The sequence below is a fragment of the Mus musculus genome, chromosome 10, assembly GCF_000001635.26.
Source record: "Mus musculus strain C57BL/6J chromosome 10, GRCm38.p6 C57BL/6J".
Classification (NCBI taxonomy): Eukaryota; Metazoa; Chordata; class Mammalia; order Rodentia; family Muridae; genus Mus; species Mus musculus.
Window position 1 is genome coordinate 82,844,177 of NC_000076.6, and position 18,373 is coordinate 82,862,549.

An 18,373-nucleotide genomic window follows, 5' to 3' on the forward strand; every position below is an offset into this window, starting at 1 on the left:
CTGGGGAGCCTGTTCAGGTCATGTCCAGACCTGTCTGCCCTCCGGGTTGCCTCTGCAGGGATTGCTTTCCTTAAACAAAGAAAGCTCCTCACAAGCACAGACATCCCAGCAGAGCCCTGACTGAACCACTCAGATCTTTGTTCCTTCAGCATCTGCTCAAGTGCAGGGTGCTGGTGGGTGGGTGGGTGGGCGGCAGGCGCTGGCAGGAGAGAAAAGGTGAGCCAGGCACGCCTGGCCTCATTCTTACAACCACCCTGCTTGTCAGAATCTGCCTCCCTTGTAATCCCAGTGTAACGTGCTATCTGTAAAGGAGTGTGGGGAGATGTCAGATAGGAATCCTTTCAGGGAAAGGGAAGAGGCTGGGATTCCTCAGCAAAAAGCAGAAACTCGTAACAAAGTATCATAGCTTCTCCACTGAGCAGGAGAGAATCCAAGAGGAGGGGCGGAGAGGTGGGTGAGGAAGAAATTATAGTAGGTCTCTAAGGATCATTGCTCTGCAACTTGAGAGGCGGAAAGCTGTGTTTTGGGGATTATTGATGACATACAATGGTTGGAACTGTGTTCTGTTCCATTTTGTTATCTGTTATTCTGTATGTTCCTCGTGGAATACTAGCAATACACACCTTAAACAGGGATGGCCATGAGCCCTGCCCTAGACTCTGTAAGCACTGAACGAGTCAGTCATAGTTCTGTGAAGCTGTCACCTCCCTGTCACCGAGAAGGAAAGGCTCCAGGAGTTAAATAAGTCACTCAAGGTTACATAACCAGCAAGACAGCTGGGACTTACCACTGAGGAATATGCCTCTAGATTCCGGATGCTCACAAGTGCTGGTCGCAGTATACGCCACTAACTCCTCCACACACACACACACACACACACACACACACACACACACACCACGCAGTATACGCCACTAACTCCTCCACACACACACACACACACACACACACACACACACACACACACACACACACACACACCACAACTGCATCAGTAATATTCCTGGGCATAATTGATACACTTGTTGGGACCTCCAGTATGTGCTCTGCTCTTTATTTTAATTTATTTAATTTTTTTTTTTTTAGACAGTGTTTCACATTGTAGCCTAGGTTGGCCTGGAGCTCCTTTTGTAGCCCAGGCTGGACTCAAACAATCATCCCCCTGCCTCTGCTTTTCCAGTGTGTGTTCTGCTCTTATATAAATGGATGGGGGGGGGGGGCGTGGATATCAGTGATTACATAATACTCATAAGAATTTACATAGATCTTCATTTTCTTAGGCACATTTCTGTTTTCCAAAAATGTACAAGGAGTAGGGCTGAAAACAACCTTCATATTTCTCAAAAGGATGCTTTTAAATAGAACAAAGAAAAGATATCACTGTTTCATACATATCCGAGGTCCACTGCATGCCAGAAGGAAATGGTGGGACCCATCCAGGTTATCCTTGTTTTATCTTCCTCTGGTGCTGGGGGCCATACCCAGGAGCTTGTACACGGCAGGCAAGTGCTTTATCCCTGAGGTACATGCAGCCATTGTCCACGGTGGTTGAGTTGTTAGATTCAAATTAAGGTGATATTGTATACACTGTGGTAATTAAGCAGTGCCCCTTCTCCGGTTGTTTAGGTGTGAATTGGGCAGATTTAGATGAAGGTTTTCATAGTATAAACTTTATTTAGTTGGTACCCTAGTCAGTTGGTCTCTCGCTGCTAAACGAGCAGGAAGGGCCTTCTCTTCCATTAAAGTGATTCGAGTCCGGCTCTGCGGCGACCATTAGTCATAGTCACAAGTCGAGGGCTCTTGAGCTTCAATTTCCTCATCTGAAACATGGAGATGGGATGAAAGTACATATAAAATGCCTCCCACAGCTCCTGATACATAGTCATAGCATGGCTGCTAGCTCCTGCGACATTAGGCATCCATAAACATGATTCATAGAAGCTTAATAGCATGGGAAAATTTCTACACCATAAAATTTCACATCCTTTGTGAAAACAAGAAAAAACATTTAAAATTAATTTTTGTGAAATCTCATGTCTTTTTTTTTTTGTTTGTTTGTTTTTTTCGAGACAGGGTTTCTCTGTGTAGCCCTGGCTGTCCTGGACTCACTCTGTAGACCAGGCTGGCCTCAAACACAGAAATCCACCTGCCTCTAGAATTAAAGGCGTGTACTACCACTGCCCAGCTTCATGTCTTTTCTTTAAGCAAGCTAAAAACAGAGGAGTGCTGGAGAGACAGCTCAGCGGCTAAAAGCAGAGATGGCTCAGTGGTTAGAAGCACTTGTTGCTGCAGAGGACCCAGATTCTGTTGTCAGCACTCAGATGGCGGCTCATAATCCCAGCTCCAGGGGTCAGATGCCCTCTTCTGCCTTCTATGAGCACCAGGCACACATGTAGCGCATATAAAGATATTCAGGCAAAACATGCATATATATGGAATTTAAAAATTGTTGAAAGCACAGAAAAAAACGGAAAAATATAGGCATTTGTGCCCCCATCCTTCAGTGTGCTAGGCACTGAGGCGATACAGACAAACAAGACCCTTTTAAAAAAGTCTTAATGTATTTATTTATTTAGTTTTTGTTGTTGTTGTTGTTTTTAGGTTTTTGAGACAGGGTTATTTTGTGTAGCCCTGGCTACACTGAAACTCACTCTGTAGACCAGGCTGGCCTCAAATACACAGAGATTCAACTGCCTCTATCTCCTGAGTCCTAGGATTAAAGGCATGCACCACCACTGCCTAGCCTTATTTTAATGTTTCATAACTCTGTGCATGCATATATGTCTGTATGGGGTAAGCACATGTGAACACAGGTGCCTTGTCGAGGCCAGAGCCCTTGGAGCTCCCTGGCACTGGTGTTAATTAGGCTGTCATGAACCATCTAAAATGCATGCTGGGGAACAGATTTAGGCCCCTGCAGGAGCACCCAGCCATCTCCATCCCCAGGAGAAAACTCTAGTAGAAGACAGAATCACAGTCTGGGGTGAAAGAACACAGGAAAAATGAAGGGTGTGACTGAGATTGCACCCATGGAGTTTGGGCTTGGTGCCATTCACCCAGAGATGGATATGGTGAGACTTGTAAGCAACACAGTGACCTTATTATAGCTATGCTGTGGGTCTCCAAGGTAGATAATAGCCGGGTATGTGCATGCCTGATGCTGTGGGGTCCAATGAAGATAGTAGCCGGGCATGTACACGTCTGGATGAGCTGGGGGTGCGGGCTGGAGAAGGCTTAGTCTATGGTTAAGGTTCAAGCTTTGGGAAAGTCTGCCCAGTAGATCAGAACCCAGATCTTCACTGAATGCAGATCCTGAGAGCTGTCCTTCCTTTTAAGATTTTCTATAGTGCAACATACATGATCTGGTTATGGTTCAGTTTGGCCACGTATATCCTCCAACCCCAGACAAAAATGGCTTAAAGTAGTATAAGCATAGTTTCCTTTCCTGAAGTCAGTCTAGGCACCGGTAGCCTGGCACTGGAAATCCGATATCCTGTATCCCTCGGCGTTTGTCTTCCCACCTGTTTTCTAAGGTGGGTGCCCAACCTAGCCAGCACTGGGAAGAGGGGTGAACGAGAACACACCCCTTCCATGTAAGACTATCTCCTGGCAGTTACGCACAACAACTTGCCTAGACTTATTGGACAGACTGTCATCACTTAGCCATATACATCCAAAGGGAGGCTGAGAAATGAAGTCTTCACTTTAGGATGTTGTATGCGTGGTGTCCGGTTAGTGACGCCAGTAATGGCTCAGACCGGCTCATCTGAAAAGACAGCACAACAGTTCCCACATGGGTGGAGACATATATGCCTCCAATTTAAACCACAAGTATAAGGCAGGTGCAGAGGCCTGGGAACAAAGGCCACTGGAGCTCCAGTTAGAGACAGACTGACTGACTTGGGTGACACAGTGACACCGTGAGCCTCCTATCTCAAAAAATAGAAACCAAAAACAAAACAAAATTCAAAACAAAACACAAATGTGGACACTTTGCAGGGTTGCCTGTGTGTGAGCGTCTTTTGTCTTTTTGGAGAAGCCAGTGACTGCACACTGAACTGGAGCCCAGGACATTGTTTTTCTTTCCTGCTAAAGGTGAAATCCACTAATGATTAACTTTGAGCCCCATGGCGACCAGTAGCACATAGTCAGGTCTCCTCCTCTACAGCCACGGACTTAGAGTTCCTGAGAGTCTTAAAGATTGAATAAACATTTTCAGTCTGTAGATAAGTGACTTAAAAAGCCCTAGGTGGTCTCAACTGAGGAATACCGAATGGCTGAGAAGCACCTGAAAAAATGTTCAACATCCCTAATCATCAGGGAAATGCAAATCAAAACAACCCTGAGATTCCACCTCACACCAGTCAGAATGGCTAAGATCAAAAACTCAGGTGACAGCAGATGCTGGTGAGGATGTGGAGAAAGAGGAACACTCCTCCACTGCTGGTGGGATTGCAAACTTGTACAACCACTCTGGAAATCAGTCTGGCGGTTCCTCAGAAAATTGGACATAATACTACTGGAAGATCCAGCAATACCTCTCCTGGGCATATACCCAGAAGAAGTTCCAAATGGTAATAAGGACACATGCTCCACTATGTTCATAGCAGCCTTATTTATAATAGCCAGAAGCTGGAAAGGACCCAGATGTCCCTCAACAGAGGAATGGATACAGAAAATGTGGTACATTTAAACAATGGAGTACTACTCAGCTATTAAAAACAATGGATTTATGAAATTCTTGGACAAATGGATGTATCTGGAGGATATCATCCTTAGTGAGTTAACCCAATCACAAAAGAAGTCATTAGATATGCACTCACTGATAATTGGATATTAGCCCAGAAACATAGAACACCCAAGATACAATTTGCAAAACACAAGAAAATCAAGAAGAGGAAAGACCAATGGGTGGATACTTCATTCCTCCTTAGAATAGGGAACAAAATAGCCATGAAAGGAGTTACAGAGACAAAGTTTGGAGCTAAGACAAAAGGATAGACTATCCAGAGACTACCTCACCTGGGGATCCATCCCATAATCAGCCACCAAGCCCAGACACTATTGCATATGCCAGGAAGATTTTGCTGAAGGGACCCTGTTATAGCTGTCTCTTATGAGGCTATGCCAGTGCCTGACAAATACAGAAGTGGATGCTCACAGTCATCTATAAGATGGAACACAGGGCCCCCAATGGAGAAGCTAGAGAAAGTACCCAAGGAGCTGAAGGGGTCTGCAACCCTATAGGTGGAACAACAATATGAACTAACCAGTACCCCAGAGCTCTTGACTCTAGCTGCATATGTAGCAGAGGATGGCCTAGTTGGCCATCACTGGGAAGAGAGGCCCCTCGGTCTTGCAAACTTTATATGCCCCAGTACAGGGGAATGCCAGGGCCAAGAATCGAGAGTGAGTGGGTAGGGGAGCAGGGTGGAGGGAGGGTATAGGGAACTTTCGGGATAGCATTTGAAATGTATATAAAGAAAATATCTAATAAAAAATAAATTAATTAAGTAAAAAAAAAAAAAAAACCCGAGGTGGGAATATCTGTGGCTCTTGTCTGCTGTTAGTGGAGAGGTTTGGTGCTGTGGAATTGTGTGCATGCCCAGCATGAGCTCTCCCACTAAGCTACAGCCCAGAAAACCGATCTTAATGTATTCCATGCGTTAGATCCGTCTCACGTAAAAGCAGGGCCTAGCAGGCAGGTCCAGCCGCGAGCGGCCCATATGAAACCCCAAGCTTTTAAAGTAACTTGGTTCTTTAGCATGAGCTTTCTAGATGACCACATCAGGTTGCCGTCGAGTTACAAGGCTGGACTAGCAGATTATTAGCTACCATGGCAGGAAGATCCTGCTCCTTCTGCCCCCCCCCCCCCCTCAGCAGGTGACCATGGCAGTTTGGGCTTTTCAGGAGGAAGGATACTTCTTTGATCTAGACGACCTAAAAGCCGGCTACCATTACTAATTAGTACATGGCTGGCTGGCTGGGGTGAGCATGACTGATCTCCAGTTTTATAAGCTGAAACATCTGAGAGTTAACTGGAATGGAGCCCACACCCCCTGAGGCTCTTCAGGCCAGGGGGTTTCCACACTAAAAACTTTTCTCGCCCGGCTGGATGTTTCGGCTGGCGTGTGCCTCTTGGAATGGCAGTACTTGAGAGACTAGGGCAGGAGGATTGAGAGCTCAGGGGATGGGGACTATCTGGGGGGACCCTGTCTCAAAACAAAGACAACAAAACCATTTCCCTTCCTTTAAAACTGAAGTAGGTCAGTGAATAGCTCACAGGAGAATTTCTGCGTGCTCCAGTAGTGTGAACCCCTGAGGTTTGTATGTACGCCTAACACACACTTACTTCCTGAAGTGCTTCTAGAAAGTTGACTGAGGAAAGCATGCCTTTTCTTCTCCCCGGAAGGACCAGCTCCTTGGAGTGAGCGTGTGGCCACTGTAGGAAATCCCTTGGGACTGAGAGGCCAGATCAGTTGGCAGAGTTCTTGTCCAAAATGCAAGAAATTGTGGGTTTGCTCTCCAGCCCCTTCTACCTCAGTACTGCGGAGACAAGGGCAGGAGAACCAAGGTCATCATCAGCGACATTGGCCAGCTTGGGCTATGTGAGACTGTCTCAAAAAAATTAAAGTGGCATGCTTCATATAGCCTGGGAATGTATCCTTAGAATTGGATCATGGGTAGGGTCTGGTGTAATGTAATGCACTGTTGATAGTTACTGTGACTGAGTCATGCAAGGAGTATATGAAAGCTTTCCAGCTTGAGACCATGTCAGAAGAATGCCGTACGATGCAAATATTGATTACCCACCACATGCTTGCTTGCTTGCTTGCTCCCTCCCTCCCTCCCCCCTCCCTCCCTCTCTTTCTTTCTTTCTTTCTTTTGGTTTTTTGAGACAGGGTTTCTCTGTATAGCCCTGGCTGTCCTGGAACTCACTTTGTAGACCAGGCTGGCCTCGAACTCAGAAATCCGCCTGCCTCTGCCTCCCAAGTGCTGGGATTAAAGGCATGCGCCATCACGCCCGGCTCTAAATTCTTGGGCCTTCCAATAACCTCATTCCACAACTGCCACATGAGGTAGAGACATTATTTATTTATCAGCACTTCACAGTTGAGTAAACAGAGGCACAGAGATGTACCAGGATGTGCCCAAGGGCACACAGCTTGCTAGCAGAAAGGCCAGACTGTGGTTGCAGAGCCGGCTCCCCCTCTACTGCTGCTCTGTCAGTAGAAAATTAAAGGAGACAGGGCAGTGGGCTCAGCCTAGGGCTTGGTGCAGAGGGAACTGGGCCCCATGGAAAGCAGGATATCGGTGCACATTTGGAGCTGGGATAGTGCCGCATACTGGAAGTTAAAGGTGAGCCTCCGGAGAGCAGTCTGCATCGTGTTCTCTAAGGATACAGGGAGGGTGGAGTACAGAGCCACCAGGAGAGACAGACACACAGAGGAAGACAGCTGGTACCCAAAGAGCTCCTGCCAGCCAGGATAACCACCACTACACACTCAGGGCTTTTGTGCCTAGGCTGGTAGCTTGGAGTGTTTATAGCCCAGACAACGGCAAGTGCTGTAGGTCAGGACTCCTTCACCCTCATCTGCAGGGTTCTCCTCACTAACACCTAAAAGCACACACAATCCCAAAAATGCCAGATGCATTCAAACCTGGAGTGTGTCTCTGCGGGGAGTGTGCACCGTGCCAGCCATCAGGGAAACTAAGACTAGCCCCTCAAGCCGATAGTGCGTGGTAGAGAGAGGTGACTCACTGTGGGATCTCAGGCCAGTCACCCAGTCTGGAGTTAGTCATCTGTGAATGGAGATGATTCTGAGACTCTCCAGGGGCTGTGGCCAGGCTGTCAAGGCCCTGCATGGAGGCCCTCAGGCAGCAAGAGAAGTAAGAAAGGACATCCTTAATGCAACCTGATGGGAGAAACGAGGGGGACCGACTTGGACTGTGTTTGAGGGGAGATGTCTTTGGTCACCATGTAGGATTTCAGAGTTCCCAGGATGGATGCTGTGTGGACCAAATCTTCTCTGACCCTCATCAGATAGTTACCTGCTGATTTTGTTTTGTTTTTGTGTTTTTTTTTTATAATCTATTTCTTTTATATTACTTAACTATAAAACAATGGACTTATAGATAGGAATCTCTAAGGCTTTTTTGTTTTGTTGTTTTAAAGAAAGAAAAATGTTTATGTGTATGGCTGAGTGCTTGCATGCTTGTCTGTGCCTCATGTGTGGACTTGGTGCCTATGGAGGCCAAAAGAGGGCATTAAATTCCCGGGAAGTGGAGTTATAGACAGTTGTGAACTTCCTTGTGCGTTCTGGGACTCAAAGCCTCCAGGAGAGCAGCCAGTGCTCATAACTGCTGAGCCATCGCTCTAGCCTTGTTATTTTGGAGACAAGATCTTCACTATGTAGCCCTACCTGACCTAGAACTTACTGAAGCTCAGGCTGACCTAAAACTCATAGAGACCTTGAACTACGCCCCCCAAGAGCTAGGATTAAAGGTGTGCACCACCATGTGCAGTGGAGCCCTGGGTTTTACCCAACTCTAGTGTTACTTGCTTTGATAAACTCTTTTATTTTTTTAAAAAGATTTATTTTATTTATTATTATATGTAAGTACACTGTAGCTGTCTTCAGACACACCAGAAGAGGGCATTAGATCCTATTCCAGATGGTTGTGAGCCACCATGTAGTTGCTGGGATTTGAACTCAGAACCTTTGGAAGAACAGTCATTGCTTTTAACCGCTGAGCCATCTCTCCAGCCCTGATAAACTCTTTTAACTTTCTGCAATCCTTGTTTCTAGAGTCTTGTGGGAATCCATTGAGCATATGTGGAAATGGGCCAAGCACTCTCTTGCCTTTGATCCACAGATGGAATCTAGACTGTCTCTGTTTCACCTCCCTTTATACAGAGATGTATTGTTTCCTTCCTAAGACCTCAGTTCCTTTTTGCATATTGCTTGCTGTGCCTGGAACATTTTGCTCACGAGGTAGCTCAGCATTATGGCATTGGGGTAGTCTTGGCCCTGTTCTTATAGCTGGGGGCCAACAAACTTAACTTCTTTTACCTCTGTTCTTTTTGTCTGTAAAATGGGAAAAACAAGACTATTCCTCTTCTCAGATAGTTGGAAGGACTAACTAAATTAGTCACGTACAACCTGGCACATACCAAGTCCTGAGGGTTCCCATTCGCCGTTCCTACCTCCTTTATTTCTCGGGCTTCCGTGTTTTCAATGGAGCTTGTGAACCACCACATTTGGGCATTCACCACACTTCCCAAGCAGAGTACAGACCGGGTTCTAGTCAGACAACCAGTATGTTTTTACTGTTGTCCCAGCTTCCTCTTGAGATAGACCACATTCTTAAAAGTGAAATTTAAGTCCCTGGAACTGTAGGAGACCCCCCTGACATTTGTCAAGTTAAAAACATTCCCCCCAGGGCTAGAGAGAGGGCTCAGTGGTTAAGAGCACTGACTGCTCTTCCAAAGGTCCTGAGTTCAATTCCCAGCAACTACACGGTGGCTCACAACCATCTCTAATGGGATCCGATGCCCTCTTCTGATGTGTCTGAAGACAGCAACAGTGTACTCATAAATAAAATAAATCTTTAAAAAAAATCCCTCCTATATGGAAAAGATATAATGTATATAAATTAATTAGTGACATCCTCAATCTACAGATAAAGCCTCTGGACAAATATTTACTGAGTGGTTGCTATATGTGCACACTGTATTAGGTGCTGGGCATATGGTGGTTAAAATAGTAACTGCAGCCCCTGATCACTTGTGGCTGTTTACCTTTAAATCAGTTGGATTTAAATAAAATAAACAGATCCATACTCCTGCAAACTGTCTTGTAAGAGCTCACTAGTCACTTGTGCACTGAGGTGGGACAGCGCAGATAAACACCTCTGTCACCACAAGAGTTGACTGACCCTGCTATTTCTAGAGGAGGCAGACATTGATCTAATAATCACAGATAAAATATAATCACAACTGTGCGATCCCAGGTGGAATGAATGCCGGGTTCTGTGGCACATTTCAGAGGACTTGGCTTCTTTGATGGCATCCTGAGGGAAGACAGGTTGGAACTGGATTTGTGGAGCACGTGGGAGTTAGCAAAGCCAGGAAGCATGGTAATTAAAGGGATGGAGGGTGGGCTAATGCCTGGGGTGAAGGGGAGGTTTGGTTAGATGAGGAGGTAGGAGGACCACAGAGGACCCTGTGCAAAGGAGATACGGGAGCCGGGAAGCCGAGGAATTGGCCTCTAGTTAGACAGAGCCTGGGTTTTACTGCAAAGCCCCCTGAGTAATAAGTTTAAAGAAGGTGGCTCTGCAGTCACCTTGTCCTTTCCTCCATGGGATTGGGCACATTACGCTGTCTGGATTATTCCCTCAGTTCTGTCAGTATGACAGTGCGCTCTAATCACCCCTTTCTCAGAGGAACAAAAACACAAGCAGAAGACCCCAGCACTGTTGGTCCCATCCTGCGTCCCCACTCTGTGCTTCTCACTGAATGAAGGAGTTGGCCCAGCCTACCAGCTCCAGTTCCTGGACTGAATTCCCCGTCCTTAAGCAGGAGCACTTTCCATTGGCTTCCGAGAGAGAGACTTTATCATCTCTGTCTTCTTCCTGCATCCTGTAGCTCCTTCACCTGGGCCGGTTCCTTTTTCTCTCTGTAATTTGGTGTTCAGGGCTGTCTCTGGGCCACCTTCTTCTCCCTAAATACACTAACTCCCTGGGTGACCTCATGTGGTACCAGAGTGTGAGAATTAACTTTGTGTGTCAACTTGACACAGCTATGGTCACCCACTCATTTAGTTAAACACTAGATGTTGCTGGGGAAGGTATCTTAGAAGTGTAATTAACATTGAAATCAGTAGACCCAGAGTGAAGATTCCCTCTCAGTAACTCGAGCATGCGCCAGAGGCCCACTGGAGAGAAAGCACCCCCCTGCAGAGTGCCACTTGAATCTCCAGCCCACAGGACCTTCTGAACCACTGAGCCAGTTCTTTGAGTTCGAGACAGGGTCTCCTGTAGTCTTGGCTGACCTCAAACTCCCAGCCTGAGGATAACCTTGAACTCGTGATCTTGGCCTCACTTCTCAAGCATTGCTACAAGCAAGAGCCCTAACTGTTAACTGATGCCCTTTTAATCTCATGGCTCCTTTACACTCACACCCCACTGCTGGGTTTGCTTTTTTATCCTATTGTTTGTTTATTTTTGAGACTCTTGGCTGCCTTCAGACTCACTTTGTGAACCAGTCTAGCCTCAAACTCATAGAGATCTATCTGTTTACAGCCCCTGAGTGCTGGGACCGAAGGCCTGTGCCACCACGCCCAGCTGTTGCATATAGTGTATGGACACTCTGTCCTTTATATTGGACTCCCCTAATTTCTCTCTGATTTTTACTTTTAGCTCTGACCTCCAGATCTATATATCCAGTTGCCTATTGAAAATCTCCATTTAGAAAGAAAGTTGAAAATAGAGCTCTCAAGTTAGACTCTGGATTGTTTCCTTCTCTGACTGTCCCTGTTCCAAAGAGTGCCACCACTGACTTACCCAGTTGCCACGGCCTGGATCTGGATGGTAGGTTCTTATGTTCCTCTGGCATCTCTCATTCCGACCGGACCGTCTGACATCCTGTGCTTACCCTCAGCTGTAGCTGCTGCCTCATTAGTCTGAGCCTTTATGGCTTCTGCCTTCAGACTTCCTCCTGGCCCTTGCGTCCTTTGTCCTTTCTACCATTTCTCCCTGACTCTCTGGCTGCCTGGCTGGGTGAGTGCAGCAAGCTCACATCTTGGTGCTTCTTTGTGTCTTGTGCCCTCTGGCCCTCTCGTGCTGCCTTTTCCCTTTAGCCTCCTCCCCCACAGGTACATCCTTAGATAGTCCCTACCTCCCTGCTCCCTTTTCTTGTTCTTGAGTACAGGGAGCTCTCCCAGCACCCATCCCACTGCCATTGCTCTGTGAAAGGATGCAGTGAACAGCTCCTCTGAAATGAGAGGCACACAATGTGTCTGCATGACAGAAATAATGATCAGGTACAGATCAAGAAATGGATGGTGACCAAGGGCTGTCTTTGCAGGCGAAGGTGTTGTATGGAGAAAGCAAGAGCTGTGAGAACCTTGCTTTTCTTCTACTGGGAGCCATAGTAAAGACTTCAGTGGTTTGCTGACCACGGGGGTGGGGGTGTTTGTGGGGGTGGGGGTGTTGAATGCTGGGGAGTCCCGTCTGGCCGATTCTGGTTTCTTAAGTCAGAAACTAGGTCATGAGCAGAGGGAGGGCAAGATGCGGTAGTGATGTTAGAAATTCGAGAAAAGAAGGAAAAAATAAAAGAGGCATCGTGGCAGCTGGGGAAATATGACAGGAAGAAAGAATTGCTGGGCAGGGCCAGCAATTGTGTTTCTCCAACAATGGTTTGCTGCCTAAGTAGGGTGCAGACTATGTGGACAGCTAGCACTAACAATAGTGGGTTTTAGCCAGGGGGTGGGGGCAGGGAGCAGCAGCACACATCTTTATTAGTCCCAGCACTTGGGAGGCAAGAGACAAGGGGATCTCTGAGTTTGAGGCTAGCCTGGTTTACAGAGCAAGTTCCAGGACAGCCAGGGCTACACAGAGAAACCCTGTTTTTTTTTTTTTTTTTTTTTGTTTGTTTGATTTATTTATTTATTTATTTATTTATTTGGGCGTCAGATCTCGTTACGGATGGTTGTGAGCCACCATGTGGTTGCTGGGATTTGAACTCCAGACCTTCGGAAGAGCAGTCGGGTGCTCTTACCCACTGAGCCATCTCACCAGCCCGAGAAACCCTGTTTTGACAAAACAAAACAAACAAACCTCTCCAAACAAGGGTGGGTCTTACCTTGTCTGGACCATTGAGAAACGTAGCCTTGATCTCAAGGGGCCCTAGAGAGATGAAGGTGTGAGCAGTGATTATTGTACCTGAGTGCGCTCTCTCTAGGTGGGGTGTTTTATACTGCTGTTGATGCAGTAGGGCCCCCGATCATCTATCTCAGCTGAGATGACAGTTCAGAAACAGAAGGATTTCGCATTGTTTTCTGGGCTATGATACCGCATTCTGGAGAGACAAGAAATCAAACACGGGGTTGCTTTACAAACGTTTGGATAGATTTAGAAGATGTGCAGTTATTTATTAGTAGGTACTTGGGGACCACAGAGAGCAAGGGACAGTTAATCCTCCGTGGGAACCCCACCCAGAGGAGGTGACTTTTCAAATGAATATTGACAGACTAGACATTGGTTTTCAAGGAAGAAAGATAAGAACGTGCACAGTCAAAGCCGTTTAAGGTGTTTGAGTAGACAATGAGCAGTCCTTGAGCTATGGGGAAAGGTAAGGAGGAACTGCTTTTAAACTGGACCAGGGTAGAGCTCTCTGCATCTCCTCACAACAGGGAAGCTGTTTTAGCCACTTGTGCTATAGTCTGCTTATCTTAAGAGCAGTGGGGAGTTGCAGTGGCATATGTAGTCTTTTCTAATAAGCTGTTAGAAAAAAAAATCTCAACTGGGGCTGGAGAGGTGGCTCAGTGGTTAAGAGCACTGACTGCTCTCCCAGAGGTCCTGAGTTCAATTCCCAGTAACCACATGTTGGCTCACAACCATCTGTAATGTCTGAAGACAGTGACAGTGTACTCAAATACATAAAATAAATAAATCTTTAAAAAAAGAAAAAGTAACATCTCAACTGTGATCCCTCTCTGACCAGTCCATGTAAGACACTTTCAGGGTCAAGCTATTAGAATCCTATAATCACAGCATTAGTACATTATTGTAACTTAGTGATAGAAGAGCCTCTCTCTACCCTGTCGTACTCTTGAAACAAGTTGCACTGTCTGTATTTTTAAGAAGGGGGTGTTCATGACCTTCCTTTACAGACTGTCCCAATGTGCAGTGCCTGAAATACGGCAAACAGAGCTTGGCTGGGGAGCCAGGGGTAATCAGATTTGCCATCCCTTGGTCCTTAACTACGTTTGCCCTGAACACTTTGGAGCTAGACACTTTGTAGCCAGTCCTGACACTTGCGTATCAGGGGCTGCTCCGGTTCAAGCACTGCTTGTACACACACAAGAAATGAGCAGCGGGCAGTGTGGGCTAAGTATCTGGTCAGCCTGGCAGCCTGTGTGTCCGTTTATGCAAGTTTCTTACTGTCACCTTGGAAGAGCCTAGAAGGAAAGTGGGGAGGCCAGTTCTCAGAAGGCGTGGCTTCAGGCTGGCAACCTTCTCACCTAGTTTTTTTTTTTTTTTTTTTTCCATAGTGGGTCAGACAATTCATTCATTCATTCACCAAGCATTCTTAGTAGCCTAGAGGCAGGAGGCATGAAAGGACAAGGCCTTCTTTGGTCGATGCTGGTGGTGGTGTGCCAAGTGTTTTCCTTAAGGTGAACCCCCAAGCCCGATTGGGACGAGGAGGAAGTATTGTAAGGGGAACTAGTCATTTCTTCTCAGGGTAACTCAGGATGAAGTAGGCATAGCTTTAAAAAACCAGGGAACTTCCTTAAGAGAATCACCAGACTTGACTAATCCATTACCTTAGGTCACTGCCGCCTTTGCAGTCAATTAGATTAACTTTTGGATTTTTTTTTTTTTTTTTTTTAAGAAAACAACTATTTGGCAGGGTCACAGCCAGTGCCAGGGGCATCAGATCGTCTGTATGGGTGCCGGGCGTCAATATTTTTAAAATTCCTCATGTGACTAACGCAAGCTTGTGTAGATAGCAGCGCCTTAGGGCTGAGCCCGGGTTACTCACTCCACACTCTTACTCGATTCTGGTTCCCAACATTCTTTGAATAGCAGCCGCGGCCTTTGGGTCGGGGGGCGGTTCCGAGCAGCGAGGATGTTGTACGGTCCAATTAGGAGCTCTCACTTTGCGGGGACAACCGGGACAGGTTGCCGGGGCTGCGCGGGGACTGGATTTTTGCTTTGTCATTCTGACACGGGCAGTTCGCCCGCCTACTAAGAGCAGGGCGTGGCTTCCCGGAGCCACTAGGAACCCGCAGCTCTTTATCCTCAGTTTGCTTCCGTCAGGCCTCGCGTCCACGCGGGAGGTGCGGGACGCCGACACCGCGGGGCGAGAAGAGCTGGTGGTTTCACCTTCCTTGTTCATGTAAGCTCTGTGTCAGCGTGGAGCTGACCGCTGGGGACCTGGGATGCCCGGGACGGTCGCTGGCGGGCCTGGGAGCATCGCTCCGGGGTGGTGCTTTGGAAATGTCCGGGAGGGGATCGTTTAATGTGCGACTGAGCAGGCTGGGAACAAGCTAGGGTAAGCAGAAGACAGCCCGGGTCACAAGCTTCAGGATATGAGGACTTGGGTCTGGCCCTTGTCTGCTGATGCCTGGCAACCAGAGAAAGTGGGTATTCTTTGTAGAGCAGTGATCTTGAGGTATATATAACACTGTGACGAGTAAGTATATAAATCCGTGATAACATTAAGGAGTTTCATGCCTTTACAAATGTTTCCACTTCCTAAGCCCCATGAAATTCCTTGGAATTGGCAATCGCATGTTTCCTAGTGGCTTGCCCTTCTTGACCCAGGCAGTTAAACAGGGCAGCTGGGACTACAGCACAGCCTTTCCCTAACTGAAGGAGGCGGTGCAGACTAGTACAGAGCAGAGACAATCCTGCCTGGATTGAGTCTCGCCTCCAATGTTGACCGGCAGCTCGAACTTGCCCAAGTTGGTTGACAATATGTAGCTCGGTTTCCTTTACCTATGAAATGGACATGGTAATTTGGTAATACATCTAAAAGTACATTGTGAAGACTAAATGTTTATATATATATAATGCTATAGCACTTTGTAAATATATCTCACTGTTGGTACTAGTACTGAATAACTATGCTTTTAAGTGCTGGTGTCAGTATATATGACATACTGACACTACACACACACACACACACACACACACACACACACACACACACATATTCATTCATTTAGCTGTGGGCTACATTTTCAATAGTTCCAGACTTTTCCGAGTTCATTACTTTGTGAAATAGGACCATCCTCCTCTGATGTCATCCAGAGCGGATGGATAGCGTCTTTGTGGACCTTCGTTTTGCCCGCGGTTTCAGATTCCAGGAAGCCCTGGGTGTTGCATTCACCCGGCGCAGCGATCAAAAACCAGACCACGCAGTGTTAATGTTAGGTGGCTACGAGGCTGGTGTTTTTAGCCGCCATGCAGAGCTTTTCTGAGTTCTGGGGGTCCTGGAGTCTTGCTGGCCCGGCTGCTTAAGGGTCGGAGTCCACTGGCGAGAGTGACCCAGGGCGCGTGGCGTCCCGGAAGCCCCGCCCGGAGGAAGGCTCACTGCCGCTCTGCTTTGTGCCACAGAGGGCGGCGGGGCCTTGCAGCGGCGCGGGCGAGCGGAAAGGCCGCGGGAGGCGGCGAGCCAGCGGAAGGTGCGACCGGCGGAGGGCGGCCATGGTCCAGCCCTGAAGGTAGGAGCTGCGCAGGTTCCCCGATCTCCGGCGCTGGGACACTGCAGGCTGGCGACCCACGTGCTCAGATCTCTGAACCGGGAGGAGCCAAGCCAAGCCATTTCTTCTTTTGTTCCCTTTGCTCGGGTTTTCCCTCTTACATTCTTTAGCGTCAGGGTGAATAGTATGGGGAAGTCTTGAGAAAAAAACGCGTCAGGAAATACTTACCCCTTCCTCATCAGGCCGCCCTATCACCTTCCTCTTAATTCTCAGAGGCATGGGGTACCAAGAAACACAGGCTCTGGGAAACAACCACGAGTCCCATGGGTTGAATTTGTTTCCCGTCAGGCATTTCTTTCTCTAGCTCAGAGTTGAGTGGATATAAAAGAACCTAGATCTACCCTTCTGTGGCAAGTATGCTGGTCATCATTTTCTGGTCCGTCGGTGGAGGGGTGACAGCCTGCAGAATTGCAAAAATGTATGATGAGACACCAGGCAGTGTGTTGAAGTCGGAGGACATTGTGGAGTCGGTTCTTAACGTCCCTATGTGGATCCTGGGGATCAAACCCCAGTCGCCACACTTGTTTGCAAGCACCTTCCCTCAGTGAGCCATCTCGCCAGCCCCTCTGTGATTTTTCAGAAGTAAAAGATACAGGAACATTTGCTTTCTTAGTAAACCTGAGGCCTGCTAGGTGTAAAAACACTTAGATGTATGTGTCACTAAGAAGAACATTAACAATTACTTTGTATTTTTATTTAGTCTTCTACCAGAAACATCTTTGAAGAGTGAATATAGGGACTGGAAGTAGATTTCAAAGGTGAATAGCAAATGGGTGGGAACTAATTAAGGGAGCTAAAAGGCTTTTCCTTTAGTTAAAGCACTTGCTCCCCTTAGGCCTTCAGTTTTCAAGTTAAATAACAAAGACCTGGCCGAGGTCTTGGGGGTGGGGATTCTGCCTGTGTTGTAAATGTATATTGAGAAGTTTCTCCATAACCTTAACCCCCCCCCCCATGATTTTTAACACCAGTGGGGTGGGAGTAAAAAAAAAGCCTTTATAAGCTTTGGGATGAACTTTGTTGTCCTGTTTCTCTGACTTTAGTTTCGGGGCCATGAGTGGCGTTTGTAACCTGTACTTCCTATTTGCTACATATGTAGAGCTTAAGTAAACCAGCTGTTCTGTGTCCTACTTTCTCCTGGTTTTCATGAGTGCTAAGAAAAAACTGTGGAAAGAGACAGAACAGGTGAGGCGACTGATTGGCTTGAGTCTCTTGAGCCACTTGCTAGCCACAGTGAGTCCATTATAGGAGATGAGGGAGGGAGATCTTTGGAAGGACTCAGTGGGCACAGCTGACTTTTTTTTTTTTAAAGATTTATTTATTTATTTTATATATGAGTACACTGTAGCTGTACAGATGGTTGTGAGTCTTCATGTGGTTGTTGGGAATTGAATTTTAGGACCTCTACTTCCTCCTGTCAATCCCCCTTGCTCTGGTCAGCCCCTACTCGGCCTCGCTTGCTCCGGCCCAAAAATTTATTTATTATTATACATAAGTACACTGTAGCTGACTTCAGACACACCAGAAGAGGGCGTCAGATCTCATTATGGGTGGTTGTGAGCCAACATGTGATTGCTGGGATTTGAACTCAGGACCTTCGGAAGATCAGTCAGTACTCTTACCCGCTGAGCCACCTCGCCAGCACCCACAGCTAACTTCTTAAGGGGGGGAGTTTGAATAAATGTTTCCTCTCCCTCTTTTTTCTCTCACTTTTTTTGGTGCAAGTGCCAGGATTGAACAGGGCTGTAAACATTCTAGGTAAGTGTTCTAACACAGAGGTATATCAGCCTTCAGTGGGTAATGCTGGGAGTGGAACCCAGGTCCTCAAACATATTTGTAGGTAGTCCTTTTTTTTTTTCTTGTTCTTCCTCTTCCTCCTACTC

The 18,373-nt window shown here is 47.0% G+C and overlaps 1 protein-coding gene and 1 long non-coding RNA gene across 5 annotated transcripts in view; one reads left to right on the forward strand and one right to left on the reverse strand.

Moving 5' to 3' along the window:
- The window catches only part of Txnrd1 (thioredoxin reductase 1), a 63,774-nt gene that overhangs the window by 10,226 nt on the left and 35,175 nt on the right, over nucleotides 1-18,373 (forward strand). The window contains exons 1-2 of one of the 4 annotated variants that reach the window (NM_001042513.1): nucleotides 15,030-15,124; nucleotides 16,348-16,454. The exons of 1 other annotated variant lie outside the window; for it this stretch is intronic. The gene's annotated coding sequence lies outside the window, so the exon portion shown is untranslated. Of the gene's footprint in view, nucleotides 1-15,029; nucleotides 15,125-16,164; nucleotides 16,455-18,373 lie in introns of those variants that run through there. 2 more of the 4 variants (NM_015762.2, NM_001042514.1) reach the window with 2 other exon arrangements.
- On the reverse strand, nucleotides 1,039-14,832 carry Gm38560 (predicted gene, 38560). Its single transcript, NR_156010.1, has 4 exons — nucleotides 14,781-14,832; nucleotides 12,946-13,081; nucleotides 6,353-6,546; nucleotides 1,039-1,820 (listed from the first exon to the last, which is right to left on the reverse strand). It is a non-coding gene; the product is annotated as a predicted gene, 38560 (long non-coding RNA).